General features: G+C 41.9%; 1 protein-coding gene and 1 non-coding gene across 3 annotated transcripts in view; both read right to left on the reverse strand.

Moving 5' to 3' along the window:
* MAN1C1 (mannosidase alpha class 1C member 1) overlaps positions 1–16,857 on the reverse strand; it is a 126,792-nt gene that overhangs the window by 45,992 nt on the left and 63,943 nt on the right. The window lies entirely within an intron of this gene.
* Positions 487–562, reverse strand: TRNAE-CUC (transfer RNA glutamic acid (anticodon CUC)). The gene has a single exon. It is a non-coding gene; the product is annotated as a tRNA-Glu (tRNA).

Raw genomic sequence — 16,857 nt, forward strand, 5'->3', positions numbered from 1 at the left:
AGAGAGAGAAAGTTAAAATACTCTGCCTGCAGAAACGGTCACAAAACTGTGGAAGCCTTGAGGATGACACAAGGCTTCCATTTGTTCTCTTCAGCCGCAAGAGGAACTGCCCACCATAGAAGCAATTTCAGATAACAGCAGAAGCAATCTTTGCCCACTCCTCATGTCCGAGAACTGGTACCACGCAGTTCTAAGGCCAGTGTTGATTTATTCCATTCGTTCACAGAGAAGAATAGGCACATGGAATGAGTGCAACAAGGCAGCTTTGTTCAGTTTTCAACTCACCCATAAACCTTATCACTCCTCTCTGCTCTATCTCTTCAGAGTGTTGCCTGTGAGAGGTGCTGAATGGACAGCTCTTGAGGCAGAACAATGGCAAAAAAAGCAAAAGCAAAAAGCACAGGAAGACTTAGGATCACAGAATTTGCATAGCTGGAAGGGACCACAAGGGTCATCTAGTCCAACCCCCTGCAACGCAGAAATATTCTCTCCAACATGGGTCTTGAACCCAGGATCTTGAGATTGAGATTCTCATGCTCTACCGACTGAGCTAGCTTGAAGAAAACCAAGTCCATGGGTTGAAAACGACATGGAGCCTGGAAGGCAATTCAACCGCAGGCAGACCTTCAAGAGAACCAGTACCGGTACTTTAACAATGGATTATGTGACCAACGGAGAAATGTCACCCAATGAAACTGATGGGCAAGTAATCCAGGTCAAACAAAACGGAGGCACTTCCTTCACACACAAGCATAATCAGCTTATGGAATTCAGTTGATTATGCTTTTGTGTGAAGGAAGCAGAGATGCTGGTTCTCTTGAAGGAGGTGTCTTTTCTCTGTTAAGAGAGATGCAGAGATGCAGTTGTGGCCACTAGCTGAGATGTCATGGAGGTGGTTGGATCTATCAATGGTTTGGAGGCATGAGATGAAATGGAATATCCATGCCACAGTAACAAGAATGGGAGAAGTCTATTGCCTACAGCCCTTTGGTTGGGTTTTTGGGAGACATCTGATGGCCACTATGGGAAACAAGATGCTGCACTAGTTGGACCCAGCTTGGTCTGATCCAAGGGCTTTTGGGGTTGTGCCCAATGTAGTGCTAAATTAAAGTCACTTTGTGACTTGCAAAATGTTCTGTGTCAGTGGGAAATTGTTGGATAAGCAAATGCATAAGGAGGTTGCTGGTACTTTTTTACACAACAGATTGCAAAATATGTTGTGCAACGACTTTCTGTTAGTGCAACTGTTGTGTTGGATTCCTCTGTTATGCAACATTAAATCTCTCCTACCCACTAGCTCAAAAATCATTGCACTAGCCGACAGAGAACATTGGATACTGATTCTTAACAGCCAGGTAGAGAGTATAACCCTGAAAAGTTTCCTAAAAATAAAATGGTCCCAAGTTAAATGTCCAAATGCCTTCTTCCTTAGTGTCTAATCACACTCTCTAACCATTAACACATCCTGCTTCTCTTTCCCCAATGAAATTCTTCCTGCCATAACACTGGCTCTTGCAAAAATATTCTAAATTCTGCTACACCTTGCATAGACGAGCCGCATGAATGCATTAAAATTGAGCAAGTTTATTATGAACTGGAAATCCTGCACTGAGTTTTAACCACACATAGAATTTTTAGGCATGCGATTCACAAGCCTTGGATTGCATTCAAATACCTGTCTTGACTGCCCTGCAGGAAACAAATCCTGGACTGGAGCAGCTAATAAGCCGCTTTCACTTCTCATTTCTTTCCTGTGAGCCCGGGCCTCTCTCCTGAGATTGACCTAGAAAGGTATCCGTTAGGGCCAATTGTGGTGATGGTTCAGCGACAAGGAACACATCACCCAAGGCTCATTAGGAAGTACAATGTGTGTTCAGTTGCCTGTTTGGGGAATACTTTGGAAGGCACACGTCAACCCACACAGCCATGGACACTAACAAGTTTAAGTAAGGCTGTCATGTAATCAAGCCACAAAAGCACTAAGTAATCACAGACGCGGGGAGGGGAGGTGCTCCAAGATCCCACCCTTCAATTCACGTTTGCACTGATTGGTACAGACAATATAATTTGAACATGACAAAGAAAGCACAGGAGGAATAGGAAAGCTCACAACAGAGTTGGAGATCTGCCTGCGTTCTGGGTGCAAAGGCTGGCATGCGCTATAGCAAGGGCAAGTGCTAACCTAGCCCAGACACACATTCTGCACACCAGGTGAACAGCTGTAACTACCTGTGAGCCACCTGTCCTTCAGAAATGAGTTCAGGATTGTTCCACCCTTACTCAACAATTTTCAGATACCTCCCTTCCAGCATGCCATCCCTTTGCTCCTGGTGCTCAGGAATGCATGATCAAAAAGGCAGGAGGTGTCAAATGAAGACTTGGGGACATTGTAGGCAGCCTTATTCCAGGTCAGACTGTTTACCCATCTAGTGGAGGTGTTTTCTACCCTGATTGGCAGCAGGTTCCCAGGGTCAAAGGCAGCGAGACTTTCCTGTCACCTGCTGCCTGCCCTTTTAACTGGGGATACCGGGAAATGAACCCGGGACCTTATGCACACAAAGCAAGCCTCTGCCACTAAGCTACAGTCCCTCACCTACAAGCTTTTCTCTTCCCACCCTCTTTGCAGGTGATCTGAATGGGTGCCTAACAACGCTCCCTTCAGTGGCTCCTCGCTAAACAAAATCACAACCAAGAAGAGAGAAGGAGGGGGCCGCTTTCGAGCAAAGTATACACTAATCCATTCTGTCTACGTTCAAAAGTGAACAGCACAAGTCATTAAAAAGCTATCATACTTAATCTTGCATATAACAGGGCGCTTAAACGCTACAGAGTTGAATTTGCAAATAGCTTTTCTTGCTAACTTTAATAATGGAGTTTACAACTGAAAAGAAAGGAGGAGGGGGCGAGAGAGAGAGAGAGAAGACAAGAATTTAGATGAGAACAATATAAATCCAGATCAAAAATGAAAGGCCTCGACTCCCACTACTCTTATGTCAAATCATATTTGTCAAAACAAAATTAGTGCCAAGATCTTGTTTGGAATAGAAATTAGGATGCTGTTTCTATGAGACCTGGTTTACTTAATACTTTGTGCTTAGTCACAGAAGAATTCAGTCATTCATTCAACTCAGTCATACCTCTTGCAGGTCCTAAGGAGCTGCCAAAAGACAGGTCACAGGACATTAGACAAAAGCAGTCGCTTCTGCTGTTGTTGGTGCCTGGATAGGGATTCAAATGTGCTCAGCAGCTTTGATTTACACTGCTGCCTCATTAAACTAGAAGTCCAGAAAGGCAGGACTTCACTGTTATGAGTTTAACAACAGCTATGAAGCTCAGGTGTCAAATTTTGGTGCTAGGGTTGTGTGCTTGGGCCTCAGCCAGCATAGCCAATGGTTGGGGATGATGGGACTTGTAATTCAGCAACATCTGGAGGTACCATGCTGGCTACTCCTGGTTCAGACTATTTAGTTAGCAAGAGCCAGTGGTCCAAATTCTGTAACTCCTCAAGGTCCAACAAATATTTATAGGGCAGCATCTTGGGAAATGCTTTTAGAAGGCAGGGAAAAGGCAACTGTTTCAGCAGAGTTGTTTACAAGTGCTCAGGTGCAGGGCCAGGAGCCAGGAAATGCTGAATTCTAATATTGACATATGCTTCACTTTAATTTTAGATTTACTTCAACGCCTGCATTGATTTACTTACAGACTCTAGGCCAGTTGTTCAGTATTTAGGGGAAGGGCTACAGCACATGTGCTTTGCATGCAGAAAACCACAGCTCCAGTCCTTTACCTCCTCATTTATTTATGTCATACTAGGATATTTATATATCATCACCTTTCCATTCTGCAACACGGCTTCCAGAGTTCCAGTGTGGTGTGATTAGAGTGTTTCAACGGCAAACTCTCCACCCAAGCATGAAACTCACTGGGTGACTATGGGCCACTCACTCTCTCTCAGCCTAGCCTAGGTACAGAATTGCAAAGTTGGAAGAGACCCCCCCAAGGGTCATCTGGTCCAGCCCCCTACAATGCAGAAATCACAGCTAAATAATCCCTGACAAATGACCATTCAACCTCTAATCAAGAACCTCAAATGAAGGAAAGCCCACCACCATTCCACTGTTGGACAGCTCTTACCACCTGAAAGTTCTTCCTAATATTTAGTCAGAATCTCATTTCTTGCTATTTGAATCCACTGGTTTGGGGCCCACCCTGTGGAGCAGCAGAGAACAAACTTGCTCCATCATCCATTGCTCAGCCCTTCAGATAACTTCAAATATCAGATGGTTATTTTATCTCTTCTCAGTTTTCGCTTCTTCAGGCTAAATATACCCAAATTCCTCAACTTTTCCTCATAAGGCTTAGTTTCCAGGCTCTTTATCACATTGGTCACCCTTCTCTGCACTTGTTCCAGCTTGTCAATATCCTTCTTAAATTGTGGTGTCCAGAACTGGACACCATCCTCCAGGTGTGGTCGGATCAAGGCAGAATAGAGTGGTATCATTACTTCCCTTGATCTGGACACCAATGTTCCACTGATGGAACCTAGAATTGTATTAGCTTTCTTTGCTGCTGCATCACACTTTTGACTCATAAGCAGCATGATAAGCTTGTGTTCCCCATCTTATATTTTTGTATCTGATTATTCCTGGCTCAAGTGTAGAACCTTACACTTTATCTCTACTGAAATTCATTGTGTAAGTTTTGGCCTAGTTCTCCAAACTGTTAAGGTCATCTTGAAACCTTATTCTATCTTCTGAAGTATTAAGCTCCCCCTCCAAGTATGGTGTCATTCGCAATTTGGATGAGCATCCCCTCTATTCCTTCATCGAAGGCATGTATAAAGATGTTGAACAACACCAGGCCCAAAACAGAACCCTGTAGAACCTCAATTGTCACTTTTCCCCAAGATGGAAAAGAACCATTAATGAGAACTCTTTGGGTTTGGTCAGTCAACCAGCTACAAATCCATGTAACAATAACATCATATAGCTTCTCTGCAAGACTATCCTGAGGGATTTGGTCAAAAGCCTTACTGAAATCAAGATATATCCACAGCATTCCCCTGATCCACCAAGCTTATAACTCTATCGAAGAAGAAGAAGAAGAAGAAGAAGAAGAAGAAGAAGAAGAAGAAGAAGAAGAAAGATTAGTCTGGCATGAACTTGCTTTTGAGAAACCCATGAAGGCTCTTAGTAATCACATCATCCTTTTCTAAGTGCTCACAGACCAACTTTTCAATTATCTGTTCTAGGACCATTAAGCTGGCTGGCTGGCAGTTGTCTGCATCCTCCCACCCACCCCTTGGAAGATTGGGACACTTGCTTGCCTCCAGTCCACAGGTCCATCACCAAGATTTCTCAACGAGACAGAGACTTTGAAACTAGGCCTGAAAGACCCTTTAGTACTGTTGGATGCAGTTCATCAGACCCTGGAGATCTGAATTCATTTAAAGTAGCTAGGTAATGTAGCAGGGATGTTGTGAGGATAAAGTAGGGGAACCATATATGCCACCCTGGGCTCCTGTAGGAGCGGGTGGATAAAAATGCAACAAATAAGGAAAGAACAGTGCCAAAAAACGAGGAAGAACAATGTTTAATCTGCTTTTTCTGGTTTTGGCCAGTTTGGGATGGAAGAAACTTCTTTGTGAGAATGCCAGGGGAATCCAAAGAATTTGCTCCTTACGAAAAGGGTTGTGGCTGGCTTGTTCTCCAATCCTCTATCCAGAAAACATCCAGAAATAGTGAACAATTCTACAGGAACTTTTCTTTTCTTTTTTTGTAGACAGGACCAAGCTTGCTTTTCATCTCTTTTAGACCACAGACCAGAAGTTACTAGCCAAAGTATGTCTGGGCATATGGTGAAGTAGCTTATACCGACTTTTTTACAAAGTTGCAATACTGCCAATTAAATTCAGTGACCTGGTGGAGAAGCAGCAAAGGCATGCCTGGAGTACTTAGCCCCTGACACACTGCAAACTTTCAAAGTCATAGCTTGTCCTTTTTCAACCCTTTTTCTTTTATAAAGAAAGCCAGATATTTGCTTTTCTTGAAAGCTGAGGTTCTGCTGGTTTTAGCACCAAAGGGTGGGGGAAAAGGCAAGGGGAGGAAATGCAGAATTGTTGAAAAGAAAAATACCCTGGAAATGGGCAGTGATTTTCCTCTCACCAGAGCTATTCAATGAGTTTGAATCCCCATCTCCCAAAAGCTAAGCAATTCTGATGTAAATGCAGGTTCTCTCCCCCTTCCCAAACACATGTACAAAAAAAGAAAAAGGAAAGGAAAAAAAGAAATTGTTTAGGACAGAAACTCCATAATTGTCCCCTTGCATCTTACAATTGCAGCATTACATGAACCGACTTCTACCAAACGTTAGTGGTAAATGACAAATGTTCTGGATACCAAAAGGAATTTGCAATCCCCGCCACAGTAGGAGATATTTCATTTTAGCTCTGTTTCTTTTCTATGGCGGTATTGTCTGTGAAATAAAAAAGAAAAAAAGAAAGAGAAAATAGAACAAGAATGTAGCTTTTGTTAGCTAGCAAGAATGCAAAGTGAACCAAATGGCCAATGCAGTAGCATCATAAAGGGAAAGAGAAAAGAAAAAACAATTTCTAGGTATAATGATTTCATTTATGATCCTCTTACACACACACACACACACACACACACACACAGTTCAGATACAACACCAAACCATTGTTGGGTTCTAAATTAAGAAATTCTGTGCTTGTACTCTCCCTCCTTTGATGCCCTGCAATTCATTACACATTTCCTCTTTAATGCAGACTATAGTCTGTTGTTTTAGCCAAACCAATAAAGTATGGTTTGCACTTGTCCTCCAAACCAGACATCAACACACAACTACATTGTGTACACACAAACTACACTGACATACAAGCAAAAAATAGATTCACATAACACTGAATCGTAGTTTGGCATTAAATGTGAACTGGCTGACAGTTCCCATATGCTGAGGACTGGTAAAAGACATTTAGGGGGTGATTTCTCCTATATGAGTTTCCTAAATCAGAGCCCTATGGGGCTGCATGAGTGCCTTCCATATTTGTAGAGAGGTTCTCATTTGCAAGCAGCAGACCCCTTTTTGTAGTGACACAATTATAGTCCTACCAACTCCAGAATTCAGCAACCTCCACAGTCCTCACAGCATAAAATATTCCACAGATAAAGCCTATGGAGTTATTCAGCGGTGGTTGTTCATTTCTGGGACTGGCAGGGCCACCATGTATGGAAGAGGAGGAGGAAGAAGAAGAAGAAGAAGAAGAAGAAGAAGAAGAAGAGGAGGAGGAGGAGGAGGAGGAGGAAGAGCTAGTAGACTCAGTCAGAAAGAAAATTCACAGTTTCAATGAAATGCCCATTTCTGGGAAAGGCAGGGCACTTAATCTACCGTGAAGCCAGTTTTAAGAGGACAACTAGAGAACTTAAGAGTAATTAAGAACTGTGCATTATTTGTACACAGCTTTAGTCAGGCAATATTTCCAGAGCTGCTTCCAGAAACTATCATCAATGAGCATAATGAAATTATATAATAGTACATTTTGTACTAAATGTCTCAAATGATTAGTACACTGAGGTATGCTGCACCAGAGAATGAAATGATTGCCTGATAATCTTATGCATATCAATTCAAATAGTAAGACTCATTAATTTCAACAGAGCTAACTCTCAGGAATGTTATTTTATTATTGCAGGATGCATTGTGGGTCTTTGGGGAATCAACTCCAGATATATGTGCACCCATCTATAAATACAGTAACTAAATTTGACCTGTAAAGCAATCAGTAATTTGTTAAAGAACAGAAAGCAGTGAGTAGTAATAAACAGACAGTTCTCCCACTGGAGGAATGTAACAAGTGGTGTCCCCCAGGGATCTGTGTTGGGACTGTTTTTTGTTTTTAACTAGTTAATAAATAATCTCGAGTTAGGGGTGAGAAGTGAGGTAGCCAAGTTTGCTGATGACACCAAATTGTTCAGGGTGGCGAAACAAATAGGGGCTGTGAGGGGTTTCAAAAGGAGCCTCTGCAAACTGGGTGAGTTAAAAGGCAAGTGTAGTTCAATGTAAGCAACTGTAAAGTAATGCACACTGCAATACCATAGCTACGTGGGCGCCAGCTGGGCTTTTTGCCCCAGGTGAAGCTTCCAGAGGGGCGCCATTGAGGCTCCCAACCTGTATGGGAGTACACAAATGTGTGTGGTGTGTGTGCGTGCCAAACAGGGGCTTTGACCTGGGTGAAATAAAGCCTAGTTTCATCCCTGCACACTGAGGCCCCAAAAAATTCCTAACTTCACATATACATGAGTCTGAGCAAACACTGACTCACCAGAAAAGAAATATTTGGGATCATGGTGGAAAGGACAATGAAAAGGCCAACTCAGTGTGCAGGAGCTATGAAAATGGCAAATTCTGCGTTAGAGATCATTAGCACAGTGATTTCAAAAACAAAACTGCCAAAATTATACACATCAGTGGCGCAACCAGACATGGAAAACTGTTGACCCAGCACCTCAAAAAAGAGTATCGAGAAGCTGGAAAAGATGCAGAAAAAAGTGGCCAAAATAATCAAGGAATCTGAAATTTTGTGAATGAACGTGCTCAGAAAAAGGGGTTTTTCGGTTCAGGGAAAAGGTATGCAATGTGGGGGAAATGGCTAGTGAGAATTTTTTCTTCCTCTCAAATAATACATAATATAAGAACCTGAGGTCATCCAATGAACCTCAATATCGATAAATTCAGGGCAGACAAAAGGAAGTAGCTTCTTCACACAACTGTGGAATCTGGAGAATAAGGCAATGGCAACTAGCCCCAATGGCTGTATACTACAAGCAATATGTCCCTTAACGTCACAATCGCTAAAGATCGGGGGGGGGGGGTGGAGTTGCTGCACTCATGTGCTGTTTGTGGGCTTCCTACAGGCCTCTGTGAGAGCAGGATGCTGAACTAGCTGGGCCTTTGGCCTGATCCAGAACCGGAGGCCTAATCTTAAATTCTGGCTTTAGCAGTTGCCATGCAAAGCATTGCCCTATTAAAATCATGGAAGCATACTTATATGAGTTGCTAAATTTATGAGTTCTGGCTGCACACTCAGCAAAAACTGAAGCCATTCACAATAGCTTTAACTTATTTTAAAACTGCCTTTAAGGGGGTGAGGTCAGCTTTCAACTTTCAAAAATATCATTTGAAAATTACCTCTTGGGAAAGCCCTCTCTTTCATTACTTGCACTAGATGTGGAGCCATATGCCACAGCCATAAGGAAGGAAGTTTCTTAAAGTGAAGGTGAGAGCAATTTTGAAATTATTAGAGTCTTTGCTTTTATACTTTATGAGCCATGAGATTAAAAACAGATATCACGCCCAAACAGTTCTCTCTCTCTCTCTGGTTATAAACGAAATTGCAAGGAATATGAAATTTTGCAAATGAATATATGTTCAGAAAAAGAAAACCCTTATGTCTATAGTTGATCGGATCTGCAGAAAGGAGTAGCCATTAAACATACTACTGCTTTTCATCTCACGTCTTAAACTTTTTCAACAGTGTTTGCAACTGTACAGCGCTGAACTCACATCAACCCTCAGTACATAAAAACTGGGTATCAGATTGATGGTGTTTACCCATCCAATTTGGTTGACTGAAGTTTTGTAACATGATATGATTATTATGCATATAATCCTGATTTGCTACAAGGCAGACACCTGATTGGGTGTATAGAACCATCTGATTTGCAGAAGTCATGCCAAAAGCAAGGGTGAGAGACGGGGGGGGGGGAGGCATTTGAGGAAAAACTGTATAATTAGACTACCAATGTTATAAATAATTCAGCTACCAGAAAAATGCTAAAGGACATTGGAAAGGGAAGAAATATATGACAGAGCTTCATAAAATTATGAATGATGTGCAGATAGAGATTTTTTCCCTAGGTTATAACTCAGGGCTGTCCAACAAAACTGATCGGCAGTATGGTCAGCATAGACAAAACATACTACTCTACACAACCAGCACATTCACATGTGACAGCAAGCCATAAACCATGCCTTAGCATGAAAAAGATTTGCTCTCATTTTCCTCCCCCCTTCATTGTTGGAAGCAATGAACCACAAGCGTTGGCTTAGCCTAACATGTGAACCAGCTCTTGGTGTTTGGTTCTTTCCAGATAAACCATGATCAGTAAGCCAAGAACAAACCTTGGCTTGACCATCATGGTTTGTTTTGAGAAGAAACAAACAACAAGCTATATGTGTATGTTCATTTTGATCACCTGCTGCTGCCTCAACCTTTCTTCTGCTCTAGGACATATATTCTGAATCATAATGAAAGAGTCACTTCCCTCCTACTTCTTGGATAAAGTCACCGTATTGGATTTGGGATTGAAAAAAGCCAACATTGCACGACAGGGTTCGATAGTTTACTGCCAGATTTACTATAGCTGTTAAGATGCTGCAGTGACTCACACTGAGCAATGCAGACAAAATTGTGATTCACAAAGGCTTCAGATGTCAAGCACACACAAGCGTGCCTTTGACGAATACAGTTACCTATGTTTGCATGTACACCTTGTACTTCCCTCTAGCAGTATCAGGACTCAGAGAGAGCTAAGGCCAAAGGATGATGAGTCATCATACCTGGTCACATGAAATCTGGTGCAAAATTAAATATTTTGAAAATCTCAGGTGTCTAGTCCAGCTGCAGATGCTGGTGACTGAACCTACAAAACAGATGTGCTATGTGCAAAGCAGATGCTCTGTCACTGAACAGCAACCACTTCCTGATAGGGCTGGGCAATGTCAGTTTTTCAACATCACAATGAATCACCAGCCCAACATTGCAATATAGTGATATATTGCAATGTTGAAAAGTGGAGGGAGGAACAAGCCACATTGGCCCCAAATCTTGTTCCTCCCTCCACGCAGAGAGAGTCACGCACAGGCAAGCGCCCCCCCACCACAATATATCGCCAGATGAAGGCCCCGCCGCACTCTGGTTCCCAAACCGGTCCTGGGCAATGTACAGATACATCGCCCAGGCCTAGTTCCTGAAATGCAAGATGCCCTCTTCCAGATGCAGAGAAGGAGTCTTACAGCACATTTAAAACTAATACTTATTATAACAGAATTCTGTCATTCCCAGTAGCCCCAAATGCTTGTCTCAAGCTCCTCTTCCCGCTTATTCCGTTCTCCCCCCCCCCATGCTTCCCTGTACAGCGGTACCTCGGTTTACGAACTTAATCCGTTCTGGAAATCCGTTCTTAAACCAAAACCATTCTTAAACCGAGGAGCGCTTTCCCTAATAAGGCCTCCTGCTGCCGGTGCCCTTCCACTGTTCGGATTCCGTTCTTAGACCAAGGTAAAGTTCTCAAACCAAGACACTATTTCCAGTTTTGCGGAGTTTGTAAACTGAATCGTTCTTAAACCAAGGTACCACTGTACTTCAAACTCCAAGAACAGCCAAACAACAGAGCCAGACCATCACATGAAAATTATCCAGGTAAGACGTCTCAAGTCCTATCACGATAAAAGACCTCTTGGATAAACCCCTATACTAATACTAATACTTACAGCAGCAGGAGAAGCATTCCTGGTATTGCGCACAGCTATGGAATTCTCATCCCTGCAGAAATGTGGACTAGTAGGACATGTTCCATATTTTAGTCACATTTTAATTAAGTCTTTATATATGGGATATTGTAGAATACAGTTAAATAACTGATGAAGAGAGAAAAAAGTATATCCCCCAATTTAATTTCTTTTTTTAAAAAGTTATCAAAGATTTTAAAGATAAAGCTATACACAAGTAGTCAGTATAGACTCCATAAATAATCTGGGGGTCTCAGAAATCTCTGCTGTCTTAGGGAACAATCCAAACTCAATATCCACTTGGATGAGCAGAGTTTGGAATAGGCAGATCTACAGATCAGCTAGGGCCAACTGAAGTCCCTCATCCCAGCTCAGCTGGAGATATGCTAGCGTAGATCCCCCATCAAGGCCCAGTTGGATGAGCTGAGGCCAAAGAAACTCTCAGAAAAGTGGTGTGCTGAGATAGACATACTTCGATTCCAAAACTAGTTCAGCCTAGCAACCTAGCAGAAGTTACACTAGCAAAAAGGGTTGTATAAGTCAAACTCTAATTTAAAGGCTTTTCTATCCTCCACCAGTCTCAGGACAGCTCTGCTCTTGATTGGAGTTTCGAACGGGGGTAAATTACAACAGCATAATTTACCCTGGTGCAAATTACGCTGACTTCCAATAATTTGGGTTGTTCTATTGGTCATTCATATTTCCCCTCTCCCCCCAAAAAAATCTGATGGGTGAGAACAATAACATCAGTCCTGAGAGGGTTAAACCCTCCTGATCTTAAATGCTGCATCAATACAAAGCAGCCATTGTATGATAAGTGAGAAATTTCAATATATTTAAACGCCTCAGCATCACTCTCCTGCCTGATATATTGGGCTATGCAGTTGTGCATTTATATATTTTTTTACAATTCTACTGGCATCTGACCTCAATATCCTTTTAATTTAATCCTGATATTTTGAAAACGTGTTCTGTTGTGGCTGGGGGGCTTAAGAAAACAGGGCAACTGACCCCCCTACTGTAGGAAAATATGCTAGTTAAGAGAAATTTTTATATAAGGAAGAAACACGGCGTGTCTCACATTTTCTTTTACATAATATTCTTGCATGAAATGTTTTGAAATAGGGAGAAATTCAATTTCTACCTTTAATAAATACATTTCTTATTGTCAATTGAAGGTATTGTGCATGGATAACTGAAAGCTATTTTTGAGTTGGCACATATATTTAAGATCCGTGTGATTTAATAAAGATTTAACAGGATGAAGTCTGTTTTCCAGGTAGAGTGTTTTACATATTTATGTGGTATTTGGAGATAGCTATGAACTTCAGTAGTTGGAGAACTAAAGTACTAAACAGCCGGTCATGCCTTTTTACAGGATACTCCATTTCCCCATCTCAGTTTTCCATTTTTAAATTTATTTCTTTTTATGCTTGCCAACAGACAACATTAAGTGTCTGAGTCAGCAGAACTTTGAAGAAGCTGGTCTGAGACTTTGCTTTTTTTAAAAAAAGAAAAGAAATGCTCCATTTCTCATTTCGCCAGGAGAAAAACATCCTTAAAGAACAGCATTAACAAGATCTGTCCAACAGCTGATTATAAGCCATCTCAATCTGTTTCATCTAGTCAACAACAGCTCATCCCTCTGAATTCACAGGCAGAACTAATTAATCACTGTTCCACCTGTACTGTACAATGAGACCCAGCCTACACACTGCACAACTGCTGTCAGATTTACGACAAATTGTAGACAAGTGCCATGATCAATGCTGGTTTTTGGATTTGCACAGGCATCTATGTTACTCAAAGCCGTCTCCTGGAGACTGACACATCTTTACTGTGTGTACTGTACTATTTCTTTTTGCCAGCAGGCGAAACAATTCAGTTCAAAGAAAACCAAGCCAGGCTCCTATCTCAGTGGTACTGTGTATGCTTCATACTCAGAAGGTCAGAAGTTTGATCTGCAGCATCTCCAGGAAGGACTCGTCTGAAACTCTGAGATCAGGGTATGTTGGCAGTACTGAGCATTTGTCTCACTTAGCATAAGGTGGGCTTTATTCTGGCAGGTTTTAGGGTCTGCTGAAAATATGATGCCTGTGTTTCAGTTTTACAAATTGTGTTTTTATTGTTGTATCTTTAATATATTGTATTTTAACACTGTGATTTTCAGTGGCTGAAGGCTGCCCCGAGTATCGTTTTAAGCACTAGAAGAGTGGGACAGAAAAAAATAAAAATAAAGACAGCTTCCTATGCTCCTAAGCCAAGAAAAGAAGAAGAAAGTAGCTGGCGTCACTGGCATGAGGCACCTCAAGTCAGGATGCAGCCCACCCGCTGACCAGTGCCTCTAAGTACACCTTTCTTCTCCTTCCCCTTCCCCTTCCCCATCAAAGGTGTTTCATTTTTTGGTTTTTTTTTAAGTGAATGGTTTCTACTCATTTTAAGGTTATATTCACATCATGGTCTCTCTCCCCCTGCCCCAAATTCTATGAACTGTAGTTTGTTAAGCTTCTCCTGACAAACTACAGTTCCCAGAATTCTTTGAGGGAAGTCACGACTGTTAAAGTGGCACAGGAGTGCATTAAATGTATAGTGTGGATGGGACCTAATAGCAGGGACAGTCAAGGGTGTCTTTGTGGGTTGTAGCCAATGCTAGCCCTACTCAGAGGAGACTTAGTTGAATACAACCCTGAGAGTGCTATTGTGTTGAAGAAAGAACCAGAGCAAAAACGGCTCTGGGGAATTGTGACGAGGCAGATTTTGTGCAGATCCAAATGTGCCAATTGAAAGAGAACACCACAAATATGTTATTGGCTAGAGGCCCTCTAGGCTGCTTTATTTTAACGCCTGAAATTAATTGCAAGCTGGTTAAAGGTAACACGATTTGCCTTCTTCGTCATGCACCTCCCCAAGGAACTGCATCATTCCACACGAGGCCCGTCGAAATGAGCACCCGCATCCCATCTAAAACAATTATCCACAGACTTCAAGCGCCTTAGCTAGTTGCTAATGAGCAGAAGCAGATAATTCCTCTTGGATCCAAGAAGAGAGGAGAGTACTATCTGCATCAGAAAGAAAGAAAGAAAGAAAGAAAGAAAGAAAGAAAGAAAGATGCATCCTTCAACTCTGCATGCATTTAAAAGAGCAGCAAGAAATGTGTTGTGATAAGGGAAATGAAACAGCTGCAGCTCCCAACAATATTTCCCCGCAGTGAAAAGTATTCAGAAGGTTTTGGCCAGAGCAATAGCTTGGTGGCACAACCTGCAACTTTCCCCATGAGGCTTCAAAGACTGGGAACAGAACAGAAGGCAATCCAGCTGAGCTGGTAAGAGGTTAAACTCAAATATGGCACCATCAATGATGCCGTGTCCTATACAGGATTGGCGGACCACTTTACACTGACATTAAAAAGGTGAGGATTAATTGTGTTGAAACAAAAGCTACATGGATGGTTGCCTCATTTGCCCCAGGATCTTCTGGGCATTGGAAAGCTGCCAATGTTCCTAGTATGTGAATGAGAACTGGGGTAAAAACAGGTGCTGCTGCTGATACCCTGCAAGATAATACACTTTTTCTAAGTCAGACATTTATATTCATGGTATGAAACTTGTTTGAAGCAATAAGTTTTTGGGAACATAAGTATTATCCTGGAATCCAAGGTCTAAAGGGACCAGCAAATGGGCTGGTGCCCAAAAATGCCTTAATTGTCACAGTGAATGAGGCACACAGCAAAATCCTATGTTTACTCAAGTCCCACACTTACGTCAACACTGGTACTTGCTTCTAGGTAAGTCTTCAGAGGACTGCAACCTTAGAGAAGGAAAGACTCCCAGTAGATCTCAGATTGAATTTTCTGACTGAACACAAGATTCCTTAACCCAATTTTCTTGAAAAATATCCCAGGAAGAAGACTGAAATGTTTGAGGGCATCTTGTTCCACCACTTTCAGAAGTAACAAGTTGCTTTTAGAATTTACATTTGCTCTACCTTCTCAAAAGTCAAGCAGACTGCTCCCATCCTGGAAAACAAGGTGGACAGCCGTATCTTCTTTCTGATAGCAGACACACAATTAAAAACATAACACATTGTCCTTTAGTTTTATTTTTTAAGGCTAAACACTGTCATTTCTTTCAGCTTTTCTAACTTTTTTGGAGAGTGAGATAATATGCAAGTGGGCGTGCTCTCCAATGCGAAGAAAAAACCCCACACCAAACACCAAAAATCCAAATATGACACTTGTTGGACTCATTTTGCTACTTCCTTATGCTCAGATACACTAATGAGATAGAAACATGCCACAGTAACACTATTTAAATTTATAACCTCTCCATTTGCTAATCTAGTCCTACCTCAAATTAAATTCAACTCCCTTCCCAGTAGATATAGCACATACTATGTAAGGTAAAGGTAAAGGGACCCCTGATCATTAGGTCCAGTCGTGACCGGCTCTGGGGTTGCGGCGCTCATCTCGCTTTATTGGTCGAGGGAGCCGGCGTACAGCTTCCGGGTCATGTGGCCAGCATGACTAAGCCACTCCTGGCGAACCAGAGCAGCGCACGAAAACGCCGTTTACCTTCCCACTGGAGCAGTACCTATTTATCTACTTGCACTTTGACATGCTTTTGAACTGCTAGGTTGGCAGTTAATAATATTAATATTATGTACATTAATACATAATACTATGTACCAAACCTATTAATGAATTACTGCAAAAAGTTAAAACATACACTTTCTTTTTTGCTTTTCTTTTTCTACTAGCAACTCACGACACAGCTGAAAATGGTTTTGTCAAGCCTTTTCGGCTTTGAGGTTGAACAGAAAAGATTTCCTAACTCAAAAGACAGCACTCTGAAAGAGTTGCAAGGCTCTTCGGTGCACCTACTATAACTCTACAATACATGAAACTACCCTTGAAATTGGCAACCAACCAGATATGAAAGCTAACGTGCCGTGGGATGGGGGGGATGGGGTGAGGAAGAAACTGTATTCAAGGTAATGATCAGGAACTAAAGCTATTACCTGGGGAAAGTACAGGAAAGATGCGTAAGAAACGAGATGTCAATCGGAGATCACAGAGAGGTTAGCAGAGAACTGGCATATTAATTCAAATCCTGTTGGGGGTTTTTTAGTGAGTGGGGAGTTGAATTAAGCTGAAGGAAACATTTAGTTGCTTGGTGCCTCACCAACTACAAGGAAAAGAAAAGAAAAGCCCTCACATTGGAAGCTAACATAACATGATTAAGTCTGATGCCTCCTAATCAGGGCTGTATAGCA

The sequence above is a fragment of the Podarcis raffonei genome, chromosome 8, assembly GCF_027172205.1.
Source record: "Podarcis raffonei isolate rPodRaf1 chromosome 8, rPodRaf1.pri, whole genome shotgun sequence".
NCBI lineage: Eukaryota > Metazoa > Chordata > Lepidosauria > Squamata > Lacertidae > Podarcis > Podarcis raffonei.